The sequence below is a fragment of the Bos taurus genome, chromosome 6 (genome assembly GCF_002263795.3).
Source record: "Bos taurus isolate L1 Dominette 01449 registration number 42190680 breed Hereford chromosome 6, ARS-UCD2.0, whole genome shotgun sequence".
Lineage (NCBI taxonomy): Eukaryota > Metazoa > Chordata > Mammalia > Artiodactyla > Bovidae > Bos > Bos taurus.
Window position 1 is genome coordinate 66,135,436 of NC_037333.1, and position 27,244 is coordinate 66,162,679.

Consider the following 27,244-nt stretch of genomic DNA (forward strand, 5'->3'; position numbering starts at 1 on the left):
GTGAATTTTAAGCTAGCAGACCATGGCAGCACAGAGCCACATCATTCTGGGTGAAGAAGGGGATAGAAGGTCAAGGAGTGAGAAAAAAGACCAAATAATTTTTCTTTTTTTTCTCAATCTCTTTTCTAGTTAACATCAATATTAAGTATTTAGATTTGACCCTTTTACCCTCCAAAAATAATTCCCAAGAGTTTCAAGTTTAGGTAAATGAATGAACTGTTAAAACAGAATTTCAGCGATACAAGAATGAACCGAACACCCAAGCAGGCAGATTCTGGGTTACTGGGAGACATCTGCATCAAGCAGACAGGAAGCTCCCACCAACAGCTGGAGCTGGGAAACCCCTCGGCGGCCAGGCCCCTCCCCTTTCACCTGACGTCATGAGAGGTGGGGCGGAGAGCGATTGGCCTTCCGCGGAAGCTCGGGCCACTCTGCATCCCCGCGGAAAGGGGAGGCGGAGCAGCGGGGGCGGGCCGCCGGGAGCAGAAGGTTGCCAGCTCGGCTCGGGCTGGGCTCTGGTTTTGGCAGCTGACTTTGAGAGCCGTCTGAGAAGTGTTTTGTTGGTTTTTTTTCTTCAAAGTCAAATGGCTGGCGTAGAAGTATAACCCGCCTCCTCTCTTCGGATCTGTGCTTGGTTCTTCTCTTGCATCTTGGGACTTGTGACCATCATGCTGTGATGTGTGCCCAGAGAGGAACTGGTAAGGGTGAACCAGCGAGCCTCTTTGACGGTTTCCCTGCCTTTTTACTACTCTTTCCCTCTGTTTCTTTACTCTCTCTGTCCTCTGCCTCCCACAGTAGTGATGTTCAAATTGGATGAAGTACCTCAAAACTGGACTTCGTAGCTTTGTTAAACTTTAAAAAGAAGAATCTTACACCATTTTCAGTCACTTGATTACAGGAGAGGGATGACTATCTTTTCTGAATGCTGGGTTTTGTGAAAAGATAAGTTATGCATACACACCCTTTGTCATCTCATTGTGAAATCGAACAGTTTAAAGCAATTTTGGCTCTGTTTCAAACATAATGAATAGAATAGGGATTGAAATTTTTACCCAGTAGATAAACGACGGATTGATTCCTTAGGAAGAAAAAGGTGTTTGTGTTGGAGCTTGCTCAGAAATAGTTTTTACAGGAGCCCTACCAAAAAGCCCTCAATTTTCCATGCAAACACTGATTTTACAGAGCTTCATTGTTGTTTGGGGCACCCTTTACATTGTAAAACCTGTGATTATACTTTATACAGCAGAGAGACATCTAGTTGGTTAATGAAACCCTCCATTCTGGAAGGTCAGGCTCCCTGTGCCTTCAGAAATGATGTATTTAAACTACTCATAATCATAAGGGCACGTCTACTCGGGTATTTAGAGTGTTATCTAAATAAAACCAAAGATTTTTCTGCTTCTTTTCTCAGAAGTTCTTTTCAAGGAGAAAAACAATTCTGTAGTCTGAGGGCAAGTCTCTGACTCTAATCAACCTTGAAAGATGACCCACAAGGATAGGGCACTCCTTATCCACCAATGTTACTATATCCAAAAAGTAACTCCAGAGTAGATAAATATTTTGAAATTTGGCTAGGTCACCGTTTCTGGGAAGAGTACCATCAGAAAGATATTTGGTGGCTTGTTTAGAGCCAATGTGTAGCACATGATCATTATAACGGTAAATTCACTCAGTGCCCAGGTGTAAGCACTCACTCCAGTTAACCCCACAAGGTAATCTCTCTCCTGAACTCTTCTGTCCATGATACAGATACATATTACCTACATTGTGATAGTTTATCACAAAGAGATCATGCTATATAATTTGAAAAACAACTCTCCAACATTCAAAAACTTTTAGACAGTTTTAAAAAGTAACACTGTAACTGCTAAACATTTGTTAAGTTGTATGAAAAAGATGGAGAGTCTGAGCAGTCTAAAATAGGATGTCAATACTGTTTGACCTTTGCCTGATAACTGAATATTTGTTCAATACAATTGCTTAGTGACTAAATAGAATTTGAATGGGATGCCTTTTATTTTGATATCAATAAATGGAGGAAACGTTTAGAATTTTATTATAATTTGTAATAGAACAGAGATGATACATCTATTAGACAAGTGGACTTAGAATTAACTTGAAAAATTACGAGGTAAAAAATGTCCACATATTCAAGCCGTCTCTACAGACCTTATTGTCTGATCTAGTTGAAAGTAGTCTTTTTAATGAGGCAAAACCAAAGAAAATGCTACAAACAAGATCACTTGGGGATCCTCAAAACCCAAAGCATTAGCAGCTGTGCAGGTTTCATTTTCAGCTGAAAGAGGTTTGTTGTGAGTATATTCTCTTAAAACATCATTCCCTTCCTCCCTACTGTGAAATAATTTCAAGCTGAAATTGATAGAATGAATGATCTCCCTCATGTGCCTTTAGGAAAGCGAAGCTTAAAGACTGGGAGACCAATTTCCCATAAATGCCTGATTTACAGAGGGCTTCCCTGGTGGCTCAGAGGGTAAAGAATCTGCCTGCAATGCAGGAGACCTTGGTTTGATCCCTGGGTTGGGAAGATCCCCTGGAGGAGGACATGGCAGTCCACTCCAGTATTCTTGCCTGGAGAATCCCCATGGACAGAGGAGCCCGGTGGGGTACAGTCCATGGGATCACAGACATCATGGAGCGACTAAGCACACACACACACAGAAGTCCATAAATTGGAATTTTCTTAAATGCCAAGGAGTTAATCAGAAGTTTTGCCTTTTATCAGCATTGGAAAGATTTGCTTATGATTTCCAGAGTAAAAAATAAATGATCCAGGTTGGGTTGGTGTCCAAAAAATGAGTTACATTGAGTTTCTCTTATATGATTAGACTAGTCGTATCTGCTCAGGGAATTTTCAAAGCAGGTCTCCATTTCTTTTGACTTTTTAGCAGATACTCACTGAACTCTCTCCTTGTTACATGCCCTGCCCATAAACACAGCCTATTCCAAACCCTGCCGGCTTCCCCAGTGGCTCAGTGGTAAAGCCTGCGATGCAGGAGATGTGGGTTCAATCCCTAGGTTGGGTAAATCCCCTGGAGAAGGAAATGGCAACTGACTCCAGTATTCTTGCCTGGGAAATCCCATGGACAGAGGAGCCTGGTGGGCTACATTCCATGGGGTTCCAAAGAGTCACACACGACTTAGCTACTAAACAACAACATTCCAAATCCTCGGTGAACTCACTTCTGGCTTGCTATAGTTCAGGTGTCCCAAATTGTAATTCCTCTGTTATTCCCGAATAAACTCGTTTCTTTGAACATGCCTCTCAATTTACCTCTTTACTAAGATGGACATTTCTACTGTAGATGGATTTATTTCATTTTAGAAACCATCTTAGTTATAGAAACAGTACTTTTCCCAAAGCTAATATCACAGTTAGAGTAAAAATAATGGTGGTACTAGTTTTAAGAGTGTGTCCCTATGGACTGCAGCCCATCAGGTTCCTCTGTCCATGGAATTTCCCCCCTTAATTTATTTCGCTGTTGCTGCTACTGCTAAGTCACGTCAGTCGTGTCCGACTCTGTGCGACCCCATAGACGGCAGCCCACCAGGCTCCCCCGTCCCTGGGATTCTCCAGGCAAGAACACTGGAGTGGGTTGCCATTTCCTCCTCCAGTGCATGAAAGTGAAAAGTCAAAGTGAAGTCACTCAGTCGAGTCTGACTCTTCATGACCCCATAGACTGTAGCCTACCAGGCTTCTCCATCCATGGGATTTCCCAAGCAAGAGTACTGGAGTGGGTTGCCATTGCCTTCTCTGAATTTATTTCGATAAAATCTCCTTACTCCATTTAAGGCCATTCTGAAAGAGGAATATGAGTACAACTACAGTTCTGTTAAAAAACAAACTTACAAAATTTCAACTCTTTATGTAGGATAAATAATTTTAAAAATCTTATTATCTTGGTTATATGGAAGGTGAAAATTAGCTTTAAATTATCCAAAAATGTGAAATCTTTCTTCAGTTTAGTGAGTGAAGTCGCTCAATAGTGTCCGACTCTTTGCAATTCTGTGACCATAGCCCGCTAGGTTCCTCTGTCCATGGAATTTTCCAGGCAAGAATACTGGAGTAGGTTGCCATTTCCTTCTCCAGAGGATCTTCCCGACCCAGGGATCGAACCCAGCTCTCCCGTATTGAGGACAGATACTTTACTGTCTGAACCACCAGGGAAGCATTCTTCAGTTTATAGTACTCGTAATTTCTTAGCACTGTATTTAAAAATTCTCATTCCTCTTACAGACTATAATAATATAGAAAGTTCTACTAAAAATCTTAACTGTCCTTTCTTCTTTGCTAAAGTCTTCCATAGAGAGGTAATCTCAGATAGTTTAATGACACATTCCAGTAATCTGTGATGTCCTTCAGCCAACAAATTAACCTTGCCATGTTCGAAAAATGCCTGTCTTTTAAAAAATTTTTATTGAAGACTAGTTGACTTACAATATCATTAGTTTCAAGTGTGCAATATAATGATTCAGTATTTTATACATTATGCATAAAGTTATTACAATATTATTGTTTTCTCTGTGCTATGCACTATATCCCTGTGACTTACTTATTTTATAAGGTAGTTTGCACCTCTTAATCCTCTTCACCTGTTTCATCCATTTCCCCTTCCCTTCCTGCAACCACTAATTTGTTCTCTATATTTGAGTCTGTCTCTGCTTTGTTATATTTGTTTGTTGCTTTATTAAATTTCATATATAACTAAAAACATACAGTATTTCATCTTTTTTCTGACTTATTTTACTAAGAAAATTAACCTCTTAGGTCTATCCTTGTCACAAATGGCAAGATTTCACTATTTTTTTTAATGGCTGAGTAATCTTCCATTGTGCATATACCACATCTTTTGTATTCATTCGTTTATTGAGGAACATTTAGGTTACTTACATATCTTGGCTATTGTAAATAATACTTCAGTGAACATTGAGGTGCATGTATCTTTAGTGTTTCAATTTGGGGGGATAAATACCCAGAAGTGGAATTGCTAAGCATGTGGTAGTGGTTGTCGTTCAGTAATGTTTGACTCTCTGTGACCCCATGGACTGCAGCATGCCAACCTTCCCTGTCCTTCACTATCTCCCGGAGTTTGCTCAAACTCATGTCGATTGAGTTGGTGATGTCATCCAACCCATCTCATCCTCTGTCACCTCCTCCTCCTGCCCTCAATTTTTCCCAGCATCAGAGTCTTTTCCAATAGAGTCAGCCCCTCGCATCACCAAAGTGTTGGAACTTCATCATCAGTCCTTCGAATAAATATTCAGGATTGATTTCCTTTGACTGACTGGTTTGATCTCCTTGCAGTCTAAGGGACTGCTTGCAGTCTTCGGGACAGCTTGCAGTCTTCTCCAACACCACAATTCAAAAGCATGAATTCTTTTGTGCTCAGGCTTCTTTATGGTTCAAGTCTCTCATCCATACATGACTACTGGAAAAATCAGAGCTTTGACTAGATGGACCTCTGTTGGCAAAGTTATGTCTCTGCTTTTTAGTTCTGTTTTTGAGAGGACTCTGTATTGTTTTCCAGAGTGGCAATGTCAATTTACATTTCAATTAACAGTGCACAAGCATTCCCTTTTCTATACATTCTCACCAATACTTGATGTTTCTTTTTGATGATAGCCATTTTGATAGGTGTGAGGTAATAGCTCATTGTGGTTTTGATTTGCATTTCTCTTCTGAATAGTGATGCTGAGCATCTTTTCAAATGCTTAGTCATCTGTATGTCTTCTTTGAAAAATACCTATTTAGATTCTGTGCATTTTTTAGTCAGACTGGCTTTACTTTTTGATACTGAGTTGTATGAGTTTTTTTAAAAATATATTTTGGATATTAACCCCTTACAGACGTATCCTTTACAAATACCTTCTCCCATTCAGTAAGTTGTATTTTCATTTTGTTGATTGTTTCCTTTTTTGTGAAATAGCTTTTTCATTTGATGTGGTCCCACTTATTTTTGCTTTTTGTTGCCCTTTCCTAAGGAGACATATCCATAAAAAATATTTCTAGGACTGATATAAAAGTATACTGCCTATGTTTTTTTCTAGGAGTTTTTGGTATCAGGTCTTAGTTGAAGCCTTTCACTTTTCAAGTTTATTTTTGGTTAATTTTTCATCTTTTTACATGTGATTGTCCAGTTTTCCTAACACAACTTATTGAAGAGGCTGTCTTTTCCTAATTGTATATTTATGTCTCCTTTGTCATACATGTTAAGTCGCTTTAGTTGTGTCCGACTCTTCGGAACCATTGTAGCCCACTAGTTTCCTCTGTTCATGGGATTCTCCAGGTGAGAATACTGGAGTGGGTTGCCATTTCCTCATCTAGGGGATCTTCCTGACCCAGGGATCAGACCCATGTCTCTTACATCTCCTGCATTGCCCAGCAGGTTCTTTACCACTAATGCCGCCTGGAAAGCCCCCTTTGTCATGGAGTAATCAATTGACCAGATGTGGGTGGGCTTCTTTCTGGGTTCTCTATTCTGTTCCATTAATCCATGTGTCTGTTTTTGTGTGAGTACCATACTGTTTTTAATTACTGTAGCTTTGTAGTATAGTCTGAAGTCGAGGAGCATGATGCCTCCAGTTTTGTTCTTTTTCTCAAGATTGCTTTGGCTAGTCAGGATTTTTTGTAGTTCATACATATTTTGGGATTACTTGTTCTGTGAAAAAATGCTGTGGATGAATTGATAGAGATTGCTTTGGATATGTAGATTGTTTTGGATAGTACAGTCATTTTAACAATATTCTTGTGATCCATGAGCACAATACATCATTCCATTTATTGGGGTCAACTTCAGTTTCTTTTATAAAGGTCTTATATTTTTCAGAGTACAGGTCTTTCATTTTCTTTGGATTTATTCCTAGCTATTTTATTCTTTTTGATGCAATTGTAAATGAAATTGATAGCTCATTTTTATCGTATAAAAATGCAACAGGTTTCTGTATATTAATTTTGAATCCTAAAATTTTACTAAATTTATTTATTCTAGGTTTTTTTTTTTTTTGGTGGAGTTGTTAGAATTTTCTGTATCTAATATCATGTCATCTTCTAGTGACAGTTTTAATACTTCTCTCCCAGTTGTATATCTTTTATTTTTCTTTTCTGATTATAGAACCTAGGACTTCCAGTACTATGTTGAATAAAAATGGGAGTGTTGTCTTATTCCTGATTCTAGAGGGAAAACTCATAGCTTTTCACTATTGAATAGGATTAGCTGTTGGTTTGTCATAAATGGACTTTTCTATGTTGAGGTATGTTCCGCTATACTCACTTTTTTGAGAATTTTTATCATAAATATATATTTTTAATAATATCCTATTCCTTTGAATATAATTTTTTTATCTTGGTAAAGACTTATTACTAGATATCCATCTTAATTTCCCATCATTCTTTAATTTGTACTTGAAATGCAAACCATATTGAACTACAGTGTTATGTAACATGGGGTTACAGGGTTTTCCAGCTGCCTTATCTTTATTCATATTTTCTTTTCTAAGATTTACAAATCTCATATCTGATTCTAGACATTTCCCAAGACTCAAAGTTCTGTCTCTTGGGCAGCCTACCCTACATTTGTCTTCCAGTCTCATGTCATGTATTCTCATAAGATGTTCTAGTTCCAGAAAGGTATGTACTGCATGATTACTCTAGTGTTATTTATTTATTTATTTAATTTTTGTCAAATTGAGTGTTTTGACTGGTTCTGGGCATGTTTATTCATTCTCAAAGGACCAGCACTGTGCCTATAAGACAAGGTAAAGGGAATGAACACTCAAAGGTAAGCTCCTAGAAGACAGAGATTTTTGTCTGTTTTGTTCTCTGATTAATCTCTGTCACCTGTTATAATGCCGGCATAATAGTGGAAGCTCAGCAAACATTAGTTGGAAGAATGAAGTTGAGCACTTTCAGTGTGCTGGACAAGTACTGCTACATTGATTTCATAAACCTCCTTTTAAAACAGTGTGAGGCTGAGTAGTATTCCATGGTGTACAGTACACATAAAAAGGAACACATGTGAGTCAGTTATAATGAGGTAGATGGATCTAGAGCCCATTATGCAGAGTGAAGTAAGTCAGAAAGAGACAAGCAAATGTATATTAACATGTATGAGTGGAATCTAGAAAAATGGTACTGATGAACCTGTTTGCAGGGCAGCAGTGGAGACGCAGCCATGAAAAACAGACTTGTGGACATAGTAGGGGAAGAGGAGAGAGGGTCGAATTGAAGGAGTAACACTGAAACATGTACTTTACCATATGTAAAATAGACAGCCAGTGGGAATTTGCTGTATGATGTAGGGAGCTCAAACCTGGTGCTCTGTGATAACCTAGAGGGGTGGGTTGGGGTGGGAGGAGGGAGGGAGGCTCAAGAGAGTGGGGACATATGTATACCTATGGCTGATACATGTTGATATTTAGTGCAAACTAAGACGATAGTGTAAACCAATTGTCCTCCAGTTAAAAAGCAAAAAATTGTCATTTAAATGAAAAAAAAAAAAGTATGAGGTCTGTGATTTTATTTCCATTTTACAGATGAGGGAACTGAGGCTCAGGCTAAGAGCTTGTGATACTGACTGAGAATCTGAGCATCAGTACCACTAAAACTTTTTAGAGCCTGTGTTCTTTCTACTATCTGCAGGTGCATCTGCTGTTTTGAAAAAAGCTGATTATAGTATCACTTTTAATTCAAATGTATGTGTTTTGGAGGGTGGAGAGCATCTAGTAATTATTGGAATTGACCACTTATCATGAATCCAATTTATAATTCCAGTGAACACCATCCGTTTCTTTTTAATACCATTTGTAGTTTTCATCTATTTCTTATTGCTGTGTATATACTATATTTAATAACACTTAACTTGCAAACTTTGGGGACAATTTAAATGCAGTCATCCCTCCCTGCCCTTAGCGGCTCAGACTGTAAAGAATCTGCCTGCAATCCAGGAGACCCAGGTTTGATCTCTGAGTCGGGAAGATCCTCTGGAGAATGGAATGGCAACCCAATTCTTTTTTTTTTTTTTTAATTTTATTTTATTTTTAAACTTTACAATATTGTATTGGTTTTGCCAAATATCAAAATGAATCCACCACAGGTACACATGTGTTCCCCATCCTGAACCCTCCTCCCTCCCCATACCATCCCTCTGGATCGTCCCAGTGCACCAGCCCCAAGCATCCATTGCCTCGAACCTGGACTGGCAACCCAATTCTTATCTGGAGAATTCCATGGACGGAGGAGCCTGATGGGCTACAGTCCCTGGGATTGCAGCTGCTGTTGCTGCTGCTAAGTCGCTTCAGTAGTGTCTGACTCTGTGCGACCCCATAGACGGCAGCTCACCAGGCCCCGCTGTCCCTGGGATTCTCCAGGCAAGAACACTGGAGTGGGTTGCCATTTCCTTCTCCAATGCATGAAAATGGAAAGTGAAGGTGAAGTCACTCAGTCGTGTCCGACCCTCAGCGACCCCATGGACTGCAGCCCACCAGGCTCCTCCATCCATGGGATTTTCCAGGCAAGAGTACTGGAGTGGGGTCCCATTGCCTTCTCTGGGGATTGCAGAGTCAGACACAATTGAGCGACTAACACTTACTTACCTATCCCTGCCTATCTGTGCAGGGTTGGTTCCAGAACCCACTGTAGATATCAAAATCCACAGGTGTTCAGAACGCAGAGTTGACCCTTCATATCATCAGTTCCGTAATTCAGCGAGCCATGGTTGGTGTAGTACTGTATTTATTGAAAGCAATCAGCCTATAAGTGGACATATGCAGTTCAAACTCATGTTGTTCAAGGGTCAAGTGTATGTATGTTGAGACAGTTTAAGTAATTGACATATGTAATCTGTGCTTGTGTTACTTTGTCATGTGCTGAAGTTATTTTTATCTGTTGTGAAATTATCTATGAAATATTTACATCATATTTTAAGTGACTAAAATACTTCCAGAATTGAATCTTAAGAAAAGGTTTTAGAAATGAATTAAACCTCTCGTTCATTATACTGGAATATTCTTTTAATAATTCAACTAAAGTAATACCTGTCTTCATCATTTATCCAGTAATGCCACAAACTTAAAAATTATAGTCTTGGATGTGTTTATTTGGTTTATAATTTAATACCTCAGGTTCATGATCTGCAAGAGGCCTTTGGAAAACATTTGTCGTCTGTTTAGTTTTATGAGTATATACATTCTTTAAATGCCTAAATTCTTTCCATTTTAGCTGCAAATAACTCCACTTTCCAGTTTACACTTTTTTCTTCTTATTATTCCATATTCTTTTCAGCGTTTTATTTTCTTTTGCTTTTTACAAATTTCCATGATGACTAATCCAGAAAATAATTGCCCTACTTTTTGTGTATAAAAAAAGTAGTTTCACTAATTATTTAAATAATATATGCATCATTGGGGAGTAAATGAATAGTTGCATAAAAATGATACTTAATAGTAATGAATCCATGGAGAATATATACTTTAAATGAAAAATAAGTCTCTCTAAAACAGTCACAGATATAGAAAACAAACAAACTTATGGTTACCAAAGGGAAGGAGTGGGGGGAGGGATAAATTCTATAAATTATGGAATTAGCAGATACACACCACTCTGTATAAAATAGATACGGATTCACTGTATAGGGCAGGGAATGGTGTTCAGTATCGTGTAATAACCTATAATAGAAAAGGATTTTTAAAAAGGAACTATATATATGACTTAGTCACTTTGCTATACATCTGAAACTAACACAATATTATAAATCAACTATATTCAATAAAAAATAACTTTTTAAAAAGGTACAAGAAATAAATCTCTTCAGAGCAAATTTGGGTTGCCTAGGCTCATGGTTTTAAGCCTGGTCCCCAGAGTGAGAGCATCAGCATCACTCGAATTTATTAGAAGTGCCAGTTCATAGGCCCCACTGCAGACTGACTGAATCAAATTGGGGCGAGAGTGTGTGTGTACCAGGTGGAATCTGCTTTCACAAGCTTTCCAGTGATTCAGATCTCTGGCAGTTTGAGGACACAGGCTTAGGCTTAGAATCTTAAGATTTCTTTATTTTGTTATTTTACTTAATTTCAAAATTGTTATTTGATGTACAGTTGATTTACAATATTCATTTCATGTATCCAACATAGTGGTTCAATATTTTTATCGAGTACACTCCATTTAAAGTTGTTATGAAATGTTGGCTATATTCCCTGTGCTGTACAGTCTGCCCTTGTAGCTTTTTATTTTTTCCTTGTAGCTTTTTTATACATAGTAGTTTCTGTCTCTTAATCTCCTACCCCTGTCTTGCCCTTTTTCCTTCCCTCTCCCTATTGGTAACAACTAACTTGTTCTCTATATCTGTGAGTGTTTTTCTGTTGTTGTTTTTTTTTTTCCAACTATAATTTTTTTTTTAATTTTATTTTATTTTCAAACTCCACACAATTGTATTAGTTCTGCCAAACATCAAAATGAATCCACCACAGGTATACATGTGTTCCCCATCCTGAACCCTCCTCCCTCCTCCCTCCCCATACCATCCCTCTGGGTCATCCCAGTGCACTAGCCCCAAGCATCCAGTATCGTGCATTGAACCTGGACTGGCATCTCGTTTCATACATGATATTTTACATGTTTCAATGCCATTCTCCCAAATCTTCCCACCCTCTCCCTCTCCCACAGAGTCCATAAGACTGTTCCATACATCAGTGTCTCTTTTGCTGTCTCGTACACAGGGTTATTGTTATCATCTTTCTAAATTCCATATATATGCGTTAGTATACTGTATTGGTGTTTTTCCTTCTGGCTTACTTCACTCTGTATAATAGGCTCCAGTTTCATCCACCTCATTAGAACTGATTCAAATGTATTCTTTTTAATGGCTGAGTAATACTCCATTGTGTATGTGTACCACAGCTTTCTTATCCATTCATCTGCTGATGGACATCTAGGTTGCTTCCATGTCCTGGCTATTATAAACAGTGCTGCGATGAACATTGGGATACACGTGTCTCTTTCCCTTCTGGTTTCCTCAGTGTGTATGCCCAGCGGTGGGATTGCTGGATCATAAGGCAGTTCTATTTCCAGTTTTTTAAGGAATCTCCACACTGTTCTCCATAGTGGCTGTACTAGTTTGCATTCCCACCAACAGTGTAAGAGGGTTCCCTTTCCTCCACACCCTCTCCAACATTTATTATTTGTGGATTCCATGTATCAGTGATAACACAGGATTTTCCCTGCCTGACCTAATAGCATAATAACCTGTAGGTCCACTCATGTTGTGGCAAATGACAGAATTTCACTATTTTTTATGGCTAAGTAATATTCCATTGTGAGTGTGTGTATGCATGTGTACCACATCTTTATCAGTTTATCTGTTGATGGACACTTAAGCTGGTTCTATATTTTAGCTATTATAAATTCTGCAATGAACATAGATCTTTTTGAATTAGGATTTTCATTTTCTTCAAATATATAGTCAGGAGTGGAATGGGTGGATCATATGCTAGTTTTTTGAGGAACCTCCTATACTGTTTTCCACTGGGCTGCTGCACAAATTTACATTCCCACCGAGAGTGTACCAGGATTCCCTTTTCTCCACATCCTCATCAACATTTGTTACTTGTAAACTTTTTGGCGATAGCCATTCTGACAGGTGTAAGGTGATACCTCATTTTAATTTATATTTCTCTGATTAGTGGTGATGAGTGTGTTTTCATGTGCTTGTTGACCATCTTTGTCTTCCTTGGATTTCAAAAATCAGGTGGAATTGACGGAGTAGAGTCACACCAAAGCACCCTACTCAATCATTCAACAATGATTTTTCCACACTTTTTTCATTGCTTGACTCTTATCCTCTTAAAAATCAAATTCTTTTTTGATGATTACTCATTCCCTGGATTCATAGTGTACCACAGTGAACCTGACTGGACATTAATTTATTTTAAAAAATACTCATTGAGTACTTGCTATGTGCTGGGCATTGTCCAGTTACCAGTTAAAGCAGTGTACCAGATGATCTCATAGAGGAAACAGACATGAAAATAATAATTATAGCTCATTCCTCTTTCTTTTGGATAATCTATTAAAGCTTATCTTTAGGATCACAATACAGTGTGTTTATTATGTTTTACATACACAAAAATACACACTTCATCACATAGAGCTGAAGGTTGCAGTCTTTGTATGAATGAATAATGATAACACACTAGGAAATTTGTATTCTTCTGCCAGTTTAAAAAGATACTTTGTAGTTTTCAAAATGAGCACTTGTCTGGGGTTTAGCTCTACTTACTTATCTATTGGTTAGTGTTTTAATGCTCTCAGTATTTGTTGTTCTGAAGCCTGGCCATAAACATGTCAAAGTTTGTCCCAAGGCAATTGATCTCTGAAGTATTTCAGGCAATGAGGTGAATCTCATGAACTTCTTGCAGGATCCCTCTCCTGAACTGTGTGGCCTTTGAAGACAAGAACCACAGAGTTTACACATAACTTTTAATCATTTTGGTTGTAATGCCTGGACAGTACTTTGCTGACATATGGTAGCCTTTCAGTAGCTATTTATTAAACAAATGTAAGGAAAAGCAATCTCTGAACAGTGAGAATAGTTTTCACTAAAATAAGTCTTCTGTTTCTATAGGTCTTCTGCTTCCTGAAGACCACTGAGATGGTTAATTCAGTTTATTTGTTCTAAAGTAGTTGGGAATATGAGTTCAAATTTCATAAAGGCAGATATTTGGTCAGTCAAGTGAGACACAAACCTATGAAAATAGTCATGAACATTCAAAACAAGGTCTTCAACTGCTGGTTGAAAACCTACAGATATGCCTCTGGAGACCCTGAAGGCATCACTATATAGAGTACTTTACAATAATTGGTGCTTTGAGCATTTTGGTGATGAATTCTCAGAAAGAAAAACTTATTCAAAATGTTGTATAAAATGTAGGAAAATTGAGAACACACAATCATTTCTATCATGACGTTATTTTGGTATTTAAGGGATAAACTTTAAACCTCTTGAAAAAAAAATAGGGTACTCAGAAGAACTTCCTTCCTGAGAGTTTTAGAACAATGAAATTCAAATACCTCAGCTATTTTTAAAAATAGGTTCTATTTCCCCTTTTATGTCTTTTGTGTTGCAGAGTCTTATTAGCAGCCATTTTAGGCTTACCTGCTAAAGATCTTCATTCAAAGTATAATAATTTTAGCATATATAATAAAAGCTATAATATCATGAGATAACTAAGCTTATATTACTTCTAGAGTTGGTATGTGTAAGATTGTTAGAGGTATTCTGGTTGTTACTGCATATAAGAGAGGTGTTATTTTAGTCATTCATTCCTATGTCTATTCCACAAATATGTGTTGGAAGTCTGTTCTGGGTCTGATACTGTTCTAAGCGTAGGTTACATCAGTGGACAAAGGAGATAGAAATTTCTACTCTGGAAGGGGAGACAAGAACTATAATACAAAAAAAATTATAGATTGTTAGAAAATGACTTGTTTATGAAAAATAAGAAACGGAAAAAGAATGAATTGCTGAGACAAGGCTGTGTTAGGAGTGGAATGAAGGAGGGGCAGAGGAATAGATTGGAGAGGACATTGGGAGGTAGGTGTGTGTGGCCTTGGTGGCTTTTATTATAATTAACGTGGTAGCCTTTCAGTTCAGTTCAGTCGCTCAGTCGTGTCTGAGTCTTTGCGACCCCATGAACCACAGCACGCCAGGCTTCCCTGTCCATCACCAACTCCCGGAGTTTACCCAAACTCATGTCCACTGAGTTGGTGATGCCATCCAACCATCTCATCCTCTGTCGTCCCCTTCTCCTCCTGTCCTCAGTCTTTCCCAGCATCAAGGTCTTTTCCAGTGAGTCAGCTGTTCCCATCAGGTGGCCAAAGTATTGGAGTTTCAGCTTCAACATCAACATCAGTCTTTCCAGTGAATATTCAGGAGTGATTTCCTTCAGGATTGGCTGGTTGGATCTCCTTGCAGTCCAAGGGACTCTCAAGAGTCTTCTCCAACACCACAGTTCAAAAGCATAAGTTCTTCAGCGCTCAGCTTTCTTTGTAGTCCAACTCTCACATCCATACAGGACCACTGGAAAAACCATAGCCTTGACTAGATGGACCTTTGTTGGCAGAGTAATGTCTCTGCTTTTTAATATGCTATCTAGGTTGGTCATAACTTTGCTTCCAAAGAATAAGAGTCCCCTTTAGAGAATTTTAAATTGTGGAAGGAGTTTGAGGTTCCAAATGAAGTGTTAACAGGGCAAGTTAGAGTGTTGGACTCAGATGATAGTGGTGGAGTGATGCCAAGTGGTGAGAATCCAGATATACTTGGAAGGTGATGGTGGTGGTGCTCAGTCATGTCCAACTCTTTGCGGCCCCATGGACTATAGCCTGCCAGATTTCTCTGTCCATGGAATTTCCCAGACAAGAATACTGGAATGGGTTGCCATTTCCTACTCCAGGGGATCTTCCCAACCTAGGGATTGAACCCACGTTTCTTGCGTCTCCTCCATTGGCAGACAGATTCTTTACCACTGAGCCATCCAGGAAGCCCCATATTTGGAAGGTAGAGTCAACAAAATCTACTGACTATGTGGATTGTGAGACACAGGACCCTGGATGATCCAGAGGCCTTTGGGCTCAAGGTCCTAGAAGGATGGAGCTGCATTCAACTAACTGACAAAACTAATCTGTGGAGTAAGCAGGTTTTGGTGGGGGTGGTATCAGGAGTTCCATTTTGCGCATGTTACCATTTGACGATGAACCCAAATGGAGATGCGCTGACTAGTTGGCAATCAGAAGTACATATCTGGAAATCCAGTCTGTGCTGGAGGGTGGTTATGTGGTGGGGAGTCTGTAGAAGTTCTCTTCTGAGGGCTTTGACTTTCCCAGTAAAATAGAAATATGGTCTTCAGCAGAGAGGGAGCTGTTGGAAATTAGAGAAGAAAGTCTAAAACAGTTGTCTGTAAAAGTGGGAAAGTGAAGAAACTATAAATGCTGTATGATTGCAGTTGGCATGTCTGGTCAACTAGTAGTTCACGGTCAAGAATTTAAAGTAACACTAAGCCTGCTTATTTGCCACCATATCTTTGCACAAGTTCTTACTTATTTCTAGTCCCCTGGCATGTTTATGAGAATATTGCTGCTATCACTTGTGTATTTCTCTTAGCCACTTTCAACTTTTCAGTATTGGAACAGTATGTAGAGATTCAGATCGAACTGATTTGAGTTAGCCAGGAAGTTCATTTGGGTTTTCTGTAAGCTGTAACTAGGGTAAGGGTTTGGCCAAGAAAGAAGTGAAAGAGGAGCTAAGAGGCTGAGAGAATATACAAAGAAGTGAGAGCAGTGTTGACCACAACATTCAGACTAAGTAGGGAAGTGTGGCCACGCAAGAATGAAAGGCAGTGAGAAGGTGGTGGGGGGGGGGGGGCGGTGGAGCAGCTGCTTGGAGGTCCCTGTGGGGTCAGAGAATATGGAAGGCAGAATAAAAATGAATCATTTATTTTAAACACATGTTATGTGTATATAGTGAATCGTATTTCAGATATATGGGAAAAACTTTCTATTGAAGGCATCTAATACATTTTTTAAACTTAAATGCAAATATCTGAAACCTTTAACTTCAGTTTTTCAAATGAAGTATGCCTTCAGCATTTTTTCCTTCTAAGTGACTTTTCCTTATCCTAGTCCTGTTCTTCCCACCCTCACATTCTTTGGAGATGCTCTGTGCCTCTGCCAACCTGTTGCTCAAGTGCTTTTGCCCTGTGTCAGAGCCTCCTAATAACCACAGAGGCTTGTTTGCATTAGACTTGGGTGAGTTTCTCACTCTGAGCCTCAGTTTCCTCATTTAAGTGGGGATAATAATTTGTACTTTATTGTAAGAACTAATGTTAATGTGTATTTATCCCTTGCACAGAACTTGGCATGTCTTTAAAAATGGTAGATACTGTTATCATCTTAGGCTTATTGAATGAATCATATGTTATTAGAGCTGAATAACTGAATCTCAAAAGCATGCTGTTCTGTCATTTCAATAACATGTTATTTTAGAAGCATCTAGGATTATCAGTGGCAAAACATTGTATTAACGATTGCTATCATTAACCTTTTAAAAATTATTTTTAATTGGAGGATAATTGCTTTACAGTACTGTGTTGGTTTCTGCCATACAGCAACATGAATTAGCCATAGGTATACATATGTCCCCTCCCTCTTGAACCTCCCACCCCAACCCACCCCTCTAGGTTGTCACACAGCACTGGGTTTGAGCTTCCTGCATCATACAGCAAATTTCCACTAGCTCTCTGTTTTACATATGATAATATATATGTTTCAAAGCTACTCTCTCAAATTGTCCCACTCTCTCCTTGCCCCACTGTGTCCACAAGTCTCTTCTCTATCTGTCTCCACTGCTGCCCTGCAAATGGTTCATGTAGTACCATTTTTCTAGATTCCATATATATGTGTGTTAATATATGATATTTGTTTTTCTGTTCCTGACTTGCTTCACTCTGTGTAATAGGCTCTAGATTCATCCACCTCATTTGAACTGACTCAAATATGTTCCTTTTATGGCTGAGTAATATTCCATTGTATATACGTACCACAGCTTCTTTAGCCATTCCTGTGTTGTTGGGCATCTAGGTTGCTTCCATGTCTTGGCTATTGTCAATAGGTCTGTGATGAACATTGGGGTACATATGTCTTTTTCAGTTATGATTTCCTCAGGGAATATGCCCAGTGGTGGGATTACTGTGTCGTATGGTAGTTTTATTTCTGGTTTGTTAAGGAATCTCCATGCTGTTCTCCATAGTGGCAGTATCAATTTACCTTCCCACCAACAGCACAAGAGGGTTTCCTTTTCTCCACACTCTCTCCAGCATTTATTGTTTGTAGATTTTTTGATGATGGTCATTCTGACCAGTGTGAGGTGATGCCTCATTGTAGTTTTGATTTGCATTTCTCTAATAATGAGCAATGTTGAGCATCTTTTCATGTGTTTATTAGCATCTTTATGTCTTCTTGGCTTCCCTGATGGTGCAGTTGGTAAAGAATCCGCCTGCAATGCAGGAGTCCCGGTTCGATTCCTCGATTGGGAAGATCTGCTGGAGAAGGGAAAGGCTACCCACTCCAGAATTCTGACCTAGGGAATTCCATGGACTGTATAGTACATGGGGGGTTGCAAAGAGTTGGACACAGCTGAGCAACTTTCACTTCACTAAAAATGTCTGTTTAGATATTCTGCCCATATTTTGTTTGGGTTGTTTATCTGGTATTGAGCTGCATGAGCTGCTTATATATTTTGGAGATTTATCCTTTGTCAGTTGTTTCATTTGCTGTTGTTTGCTCCCATTATGAGGGTTGTCTTTTCACCTTGTTTATAGCTTCCTTTGCTGTGCAAAAGCGTTTAATTAGGTCCCATTTGTTTGTTTTTATTTCCAGTACTCTAGAAAGTGGGTCATAGAAGATCTTGCTGTGGTTTATGTCCAAGAGTGTTGTGCTTATGTTTTCCTCTAAGAATTTCATAGTTTCTGGTCTTACATTTAGGTCTTTAATCCATTTTGAGTTGATCCCTCTGTATGGTGTTAGGAAGTATTCCAGTTTCATTCTTTTACATGTAGCTGTCCAGTTTTCCCAGCACAGTTTATTGAAGAGACTGTCTTTGCCCCATTTTATATTCTTGGCTTCTTTGTCGGAGATAAGGTGCCCATTGGTGCTTGGATTTTTCTCTGGGCTTTCTGTCTTGTTCCATTGGTCTATATTTTTGTTTTTGTGCCAGTATCATGTCTTGATGACTATAACTTTGTAGTATAGTTTGAAGTTGGGGTGGTTGATTCCTCCAGCTCCATCCTTCTTTCTCAAGATTGCTTTGGCTATTTGGGGTCTTTTGTGTTCCCATACAAATTGTGAAAAATTTTTTGTTGTTGTTGTTCTAGTTCTGTGAAAAATAGCATCGATACTTTCATAGGGATTGCATTGAAAGTATAGATTGCTTTGGATAATGTAGTTGTTTTCACAATATTGATTCTTTCAACCCAAGAACATGGTATATCTCTCCATCTGTTTGTTTCATCTCTTTCTTTCATCCATGTTCTATAGTTTTCTGCATATAAGTCTTTTGTCTCTTTAGGTATGTTTATTCCTAGGTATTTTATTCTTTTTGTTGCAGTGGTGAATGGATTATTTCCTTAATTTCTCTTTCTGATATTTTTGTTGTTAGTGTATAGGAATGTAGGGGATTTCTTTATATTAATTTTTATATCTTGTGACTTTAATAGATTCATTGATTAGCTCTAGTAATTTTCTGGTGGCATCTTTAGGGTTTTCTATGTATAGTATTACTTCTTCTTTTCCAACCTGGATTCCTTTTATTTTTCTTCTCTGATTGCTGTGCCTCCAAAACTATGTTGAATAATAGTGACAGGAGTGGGCCCCCTTATCTTGTCCTTATTAACCTTTTAATGTATGTTTATTTTTTTTTCAGCTTTAAGAATAAACTGAGAGTGGGAACTCACTATGAATATAGGTGAGTTGTTTTTTTTTTTTAGTTCCCAATAACAAAGGTACATGCATATACTTGCATCACTTACCTGTAGGTTTGCTAGCTTAATTCAGTTTTGAGTCAAAGCATCAGACAGAGGTGACTCATTTAGGTGTGTGATCCCTTCAAAAAAAAGTTGAGGTATATTAGAGATAGTAGATATTTAAGTGTCTATATATTGACATATATGTTTCAGTGTCTATATATTGGGAGATATATATATATATGTGTGTGTGTGTGTGTGTGTATACGGTTTATTCTCACACAGGAGAATTGAAGAAACTCTTTATATTTAATATGTTTGGAACACTAAGAATGGATACATTTTTCTATATAAAACAATGCATCTGTTTACCCCAGTTATATTTTATACTGCTATCTTCTTTATGGGGCTTCCCTCATAGCTCAAAGAATCCACCTGCAATGCAGGAGACCCCAGTTCAGTTCCTGGGTCAGGAAGCTCTCCTGGAGAAGGGATAGGCTACCCAAATAAACATGTTGTATTTGAAAATTCTAATTTGACTCATCAACAATGATATAAGCCTGTCACCTTTTGCTCTACTTGGTCCCCTCCCTTAATCTGGGCTAGAGGCTGCTTCTCTGATGTAAATAGAACAGTATTTTCTGTTTCTGTCTCCCCACTATCAACCATTGAGTCTATTTTTCAGGCCATGTTTCTTGAATGAATTGGGACTGAGTGAGCTTGATTTAAGCATTCTTTTCTAGAAAGGGGTATGTGCTTAAGTAAAATGGACTTTTTCCTGTTTAGCATCCTAAAAATGATAGAACTGTCACAAAGATTTTTTAGTGGTCAAAGTGAAAGATACTTAGTTTCTTATATTCTCATGTAGCACTTCCTTTCATGATACTAACCACCAGGTATCAAAAGTAATAGTTCAGTGCTTTTGGTGATGTATTACCCTTGCCTGGCCTTAATATGGAACAAGCATCTTATCTGCAGTGATTTTGGAGCCCCCCGAAATAAAGTCTGTCACTGTTTCCATTATTTCCCCATCTATTTGCCACGAAGTGATGGGACTGAATGCCGATCTTAGTTTTTTGAATGTTGGGTTTTAAGCCAGCTTTTTCACTGTCCTCTTTCACTTTCATCAAGAGGCTCTTTAGTTCCTCTTCACTTTCTTGACTTCACACTTCAGGATGTCTGACTCTAGGTGAGTGATCAGACCATTGTGGTTATCTGAGTCATTAAGATCTTTGTCTTTTGGGGCTCCACTGCAGCCATGAAATTATAAGACACTTGCTCCTTGGAAGAAAAGCTATGACCAACCTAGACAGCATATTAAAAAGCAGAGACATTGCTCTGCCAGCAAAGGTCTGTCTAGTCAAAGCTATGGTTTTTCCAGTAGTTACGTATGGATGTGAGAGTTGGACCATAAACAAGGCTGAGTGCTGAAGAACTGTGGTGTTGGAGAAGACTCTTGAGAGTCCCTTGGATTGCAAGGAGATCAAACCAGTCCATCCAAAAGGAAATCAGTCCTGAATATTCATGTGAAGGACTGATGCTGAAGCTCAAATTCCAATACTTTGGCCATGTGATACAAAGAACTGACTCACTAGAAAAGACCCTGATGCTGGGAAAGATTGAGGCAGGAGAAGAAGGGGATGACAGAAGATGAGATGGTTGGATGGCATCATCAATGCAATGGACATGAGTTTGAGCAAGCTCTGGGAGTTGATGATGGATAGGGAAGCCTGGCGTACTGCAGTCCATGGAGTTGCAGAGTAGGACACCACTGAGTGATTGAATTGAGCTCTGTGTATTCTTGCCACCTCTTCTTAATACCTTCTCCTTCTATTAGGTCCATACCATTTCTGCCCTTTATTGTGCCCATCTTTGCATGAAATGATCCCTTGGTATCTAATCTTCTTGAAGAGATCTCTAGTCTTTCTTATTTTATTGTTTTCCTCCTTTTCTTTCCATTGATCATTTAAGAAGGCCTTCTTCTCTCTTCTTGCTGTACATTGGAACTCTGCATTCAGATGGATGTATCTTTCCTCGTCTCCTTTGCCTTTTGCTTTTCTCAGCTATTTGTCAGGCCTCCTCTGACAACCATTTTCCCTTTTTTCCATTTCTTGTCGTTGGGGATGGTTTTGATAACCACCTCCAGTGCAGTGTTACAGACTTCTGTCCATAGTTCTTCAGGCACTCTATCAGATCTAATCCCTTGAATCTATTTGTCACTTCCACTGTATAATTGTAAAGGATTTGATTTAGGTCATACCTGAATGGTCTAGTGGTTTTCCCTACTTTCTTCAATTTAAGCCTGAATTTTTCAATAAGGAGTTCAATGTCTGAGCCACAGTCAGCTCCCAGTCTTGTTTTTGCCGACTGTATAGAGTTTCTCCGTCTTTGGCTGCAAGGAATATAATCAGTCTGATTTCAGTATTGATCATCTGGTGATGTCCATGTGTAGAGTCTTCTCTCGTGTTGTTGGAAGAGGGTATTTACTGTGACCAGTGCGTTCTCTTGGCAAAACTCTATTAGCCTTTGCCCTGCTTCATTTTGTACTCCAAGGCGAAACTTTCCTGTTACTCCAGGTTATCTCTTGACTTCCTAGTTTGCATTCCAGTCCCCTATAATGAAAAGGACATCTTTTTGGGGTGTTAGTTCTGAAAGGTCTTGTAGATCTTCATAAAACAGTTCAACTTCAGCTTCTTTGGCACTTGTGGTTGGGGCATAAACTTGGATTACTGTGAATAGAATAGTGTTAGAATAGCATAGAATGGTGTTTCTTAAAGTGGGTCCCAGGACTAGCATACCAGCACTACCTGGAAACTTGTTAAACATGTAGATTCTAGATCCCCACCCGAGATTTGCTGTATGAGACTCGGGTGTGTCTCAGGACTTTCTGATGCATCCTGGTGTTTGACGTCCACAAAGGGCACCTTGAAATGACTATGCACAAACGTGTTTTTCTTTTTAGGACGAGTGAGCTCGTGTATATATTTCAAGTTGTTTGTTGGCTGGTGATGGGATGATCTCAGAAATTTAAAAATACCTACTGGACTCAAGGGAGTTCATTATCCTGTATTTTACCTTTGGTAATCTGCCCTGCTGCAAGCTTCATTAAGCATTCATTAAGGGAAACGGGGTTTTTGAGAACTGACTGCTTTCAAGTATGTTTATGTACAAGAGGGAACATAGTATGATATTGTAGATATGCTCTTATTGAATGACTGTGGCTTTTATATCATCTAGAAAAATATACCCTGGTTAGAAATAATTTAGCTTAAAATGATTATATTTGATTATTTTTAATTTTATATATAAGTAGGATTGTGTAGTTGGAAAGGCATGGCTTTGGAATCAAAAATTGTATGCCTTGAGTTCTGGAAACCTTCCTTGACTTCTTGTTTCTTCTTCTGAAAAAATGGAAAGAAAACTCCACACCACGTTGTGAAGTTTAAATGACATGCAAAATGTATTTCATAAGCAGTAATAATCATTGCAGAATTGCTTGTACTTATTCTATTCTTGGTTTATGTTTATTTCTGAACTTAATTGATTTTAGGCTTAAAATTGATAGCTTGTAATTTTCAGAACTTCGTTTATTTTTTAGCCTCTGTGAGTAAAGAATATTGGCTCATGTAGCATCATGCAGGCCTAATGTTAAGCACAGCTGCTTTGTTGTTCAGTCACTCAATCGTGTCTGACTCTCCTTAACCCCATGGGCTGCAGCACTGCAGGCTTCCCTGTCCTTCACCATCTCCTGGAGTTTGCTCAAACTCATGTCCATTGAGTTGATGATGCCATCCAACCATCTCTTCCTCTGTCGTCCCCTTCTCCTCTTGCCTTCAGGCTTTCCCAGCATCAGGGTCTTTTCCAGTGAGTCGGCTTTTCGCATTAAGTGACCAGAAGTGTTGTAGCTTCAGCTTCTGTATCAGTCCTTCTAATGAATATTCAGAGTTGATTTCCTTTAGGATAGACTGGTTTGATCTCCTTGCTGTCCAAGGGACTCTCAAGAGTCTTCTCCAGCACCACAGTTCGAAGGCATCAGTTCTTTGGCACTCAACCTTCTTTTATGGTCCAACTCTCATATCTATACAAAGGCAGCTTTAGACTGTTTCATAGCTATTATTTACAACTTCTTCCTTCAAAAAGTTGATGGGAACAATAAAGGACAGAAATGGTAAGGATCTAAAAGAAGCAGAAGATATTAAAAAGGCGTGGCAGGAATACACGGAAGACTATACAAAAAAGATTTTAATGACTTGGATAACCACAATGGTGTGATCACTCACCTAGAGCCAGAAATCTTGGAGTGTGACGTCAAGTGGGCCTTAGGAAGCATCACTACAAACAAAGCTAGTGGAGATTATGGAATTCCAGTTGAGCTATTTCAAATCCTAAAAGATGATGCTGTGAAAGTGCTGCACTCAATATGCCAGCAAATTTGGAAAACTCAGCAGTTGGCCACAGGGCTGGAAAAGGTCAGTTTTCAATCCTAAAGAAGGGCAATGCCAAAGAATGCTCAAACTACTGCACACTTGTAGTCATTTCACATGCTAGCAAGGTCATGCTCAGAATCGTCCAAGCTGTGCTTCAGCAGTGCATGAACCGAGAACTTCCAATTGTATGAGCTGATTTAGAAAAGGCAGAGGAACCAGAGATCAAATTGCCTACATCTGCTGGATGATAGAAAAGCAAGAGAATTCCAGAAAAACTACTTCTGCTTCATTGACTATGCTTAAGCCTTTGACATGTGGATCACAGCAAACTGGAAAATTCTTCAAGAGATGGGAATACCAGACCACCTTACCTGATTCCTGAGAAATCTCTATGCAGGTCAAGATGCAACAGTTAGAAATGGACACGGAACAATGGACTGGTTCTAAATTGGGAAAGGAGTACCTCAAGGCTGTCTACTGTCACCTTGCTTATTTATCTTATATGCAGAGTACATTATGCGAAATACCGGGGTGGATGAAGCATAAACTGGAATCCAGATTGCTGGCAGAAATATCAATAACCTCAGATATGCAGATGACACCATCCTTATACAGAATGCAAAAAGAACTAAAGAGCCTCTTGATGAAGGTGAAAGAGGGGAGTGAAAAAGCTGGCTTAAAACTCAACATGTAAAAAACTAAGATAATGGCATCTGGTCCCATCGCTTCATGGCAAACAGGTGGGGAAACAATGGTAACAGTGCCAAACTTTATTTTCTTGGGCTCCAAAATCACTGTGGACACTGACTACAGCCATGAAATTAAAAGCCGCTTGCTCCTTGGGAGAAAAGCTATGAGAAACCTAGGCAGTGTATTAAAAAGCAGAAACATTACTTTGCCAACAAAGGTTCATCTAGTGAAAGCTATGGTTTTTCCAGTAGTCATGCATGGATGTGAGAATTGAACCATAAAGAAGGCTAAGCACCAAAGAATTGATGCTTTTGAACTGTGGTGTTGGAGAAGACTCTTGACAGTTTTTTGGACTGCAAGGTCAAACCTGTCAGTCCTAAAGGAAATCAACCCTGAATATTCGTTGGAAGGGCTAATGCTGAAGTTCCAATCCTTTGGTGACCTGATGCGAAGAGTCAACTCATTCTAAAAGACCCTCATGCTGAGGGAGATTGAAAGCAGGAGGAGATGGGGATGACAGAGGATAAGATGGTTGGATGAATCACCAACTCAATGAACATGACTTTGAGCAAGCTCTGAGAATTGGAGAAGGACAGCGAAGCCTGGTGTGCTGTGGTCTATGGGGTCACAAAGAGTTGGACACGACCGAGTGACTGAACAACATCACATTTTTACTATAACAAAAGGAAAGTTAACAATTTCTGTTTTCTTTTTATTCCCTCCTCGAGATAACCAATATTAATAGATTTGTGTGAATTTTTCTGTACTTTTATTCATGTCCTTGCAGATGTGTATGATCATGCACGCATTCAGGCAGTTTGTGTTAAGGCTGGTCAATGGAAGATTCAGTGATAGTGTAAGAAATAAAACCTAGACCTATGAATCTGTGCTGCAGGAGGACCAGTCCTTGGTTACTAATCAGTAGACTCTTTTGTGTCAATGTGACCGTCTTGCAGCCTAAGAAATTGAAAAGGCTTAATTCCAGGTTGACGTTTCTTGATGGGCTCCTCATTCTCCACAATTGACAAAGCTCCTAAATAGTCATAACTTCATGAGAAACTAGGCAGGTGATAGGAGCTACAGCCACTCAGGTGTATCCTACATCTTTGCAGATCTGTTTACTGATTAGGGCGGTAAACCAGAGTGAAATTTGAACTGTGTCCAAGTTCTTCTCACTATTCTTTGAATCCAGGTCTTTCATATTAGTCTGTTCTTCATTCATTTTTTACAAATTTTGGATTATTACATTTACCTCTGTCACTTGTTTTATTCCTTTTCTGCTTTAGTACCTAATAGTTATCAGTCCAGGTCAATGGTTAGAGAAATGTTATTTTTAATACATGTATAATATCCCAGAATGTGGATGTTATAATTTAGTTAGCTGTTCTCCAGTTGACTTTCATGATATTTACAGGTTGTTAGTGCCAAAAAAACCCAACTACAGTATACATTCTTGTACATATAGGTAAGACTCCCCAAAGTGGACTTGCTCTGTTAGTTGCTGGTACTGTTGTTTAGTCATTCAGTCTGACTCTTTATGACCACGTGGACTGCCCCATGGACTGTAGCTTGTTGGGCTCCTCTGTCTATGGAATTTTCTGGGCAAGATGACTGGGGTGGGTTCCATTTCCTCCTCCAGGGGATCTTCCCTCCCCAAGAATTGAACCTGCATCTCAGAGTCTCCTGCATTACAGTGGATTCTTTTACCACTGAGCCACTGGGGAAAGCCCATTGTTCTATCAGTATTCATGTGTGTTTAAAATTCTAAGAGATACTGTCAATTTGGGGGGCATGAGAGAGGGTAAAAGAGGAGGAAGATAGTAGCAGTTTTCACTCCCATTGTCTGGGGGTTTGTTTATGCCTATCCTCACCAGCACAGGCTGTAATTATTTTAATATTTATCAGTCATATGGATAAAAACAGTATCTCATTATACCTTCAGTTTGCAACCTTCTGGTGACTAGTGAGGCTTGAGAGTCTCTTCATATTTATTGGCCCTTTGGATGTCCTCTTTTGAGAATTGCTTATTCATATTCCTTACCCAATTTTATTGGCCTTTTTATTTTTGTCTTATAAATTTGTATGACTGATTTGGTTACTAGGAATATTAAGAGCTTGCCATCATTAAGCGGAGAAGGCAGTGGCACCCCACTCCAGTACTCTTGCCTGGAAAATCCCATGGACAGAGGAGCCTGGTAGGCTGCAGTCCATGGGGTCGCTAAGAGTCAGACACGACTGAGCGACTTCACTTTCACTTTTTACTTTCATGCATTGGAGAAGGAAATGGCAACCCACTCCAGTGTTCTTGCCTGGAGAATCCCAGGGACGGGGGAGCCTGGTGGGCTGCCGTCTATGGGGTTGCACAGAGTCAGACATGACTGAAGCGACTTAGCAGCAGCAGCAGCAGCCATCATTATGAGCTGCACTTGTCTCTTGATTTTATTTATGACTTTTGCTATGTAAGATAGATGATAGGTAAGTGAATAGTTAAATCATTTGTCTTTACTAACTTCTCTCTTGCTTTGGAAAGTTTTTCTCAGCTAACAGTAATAAAATATCTTTCTAAATTTTCTTTTTGTAAATTTATTGTAATTTTTGTATTT

General features: G+C 39.0%; 1 protein-coding gene across 6 annotated transcripts in view; it reads left to right on the forward strand.

The window, feature by feature from the left end:
• Nucleotides 1–479: 479 nt before the first annotated feature.
• The window catches only part of ATP10D (ATPase phospholipid transporting 10D (putative)), a 136,222-nt gene continuing 109,457 nt past the window's right edge, over nucleotides 480–27,244 (forward strand). For 5 of the 6 annotated variants that reach the window (XM_024993336.2, XM_024993335.2, XM_024993338.2 and 2 more), the window contains exons 1-2: nucleotides 480–698; nucleotides 19,485–19,526. The gene's annotated coding sequence lies outside the window, so the exon portion shown is untranslated. The remainder of the gene's footprint in view (nucleotides 699–19,484; nucleotides 19,527–27,244) is intronic. The other variant, XM_024993334.2, reaches the window with a different exon arrangement.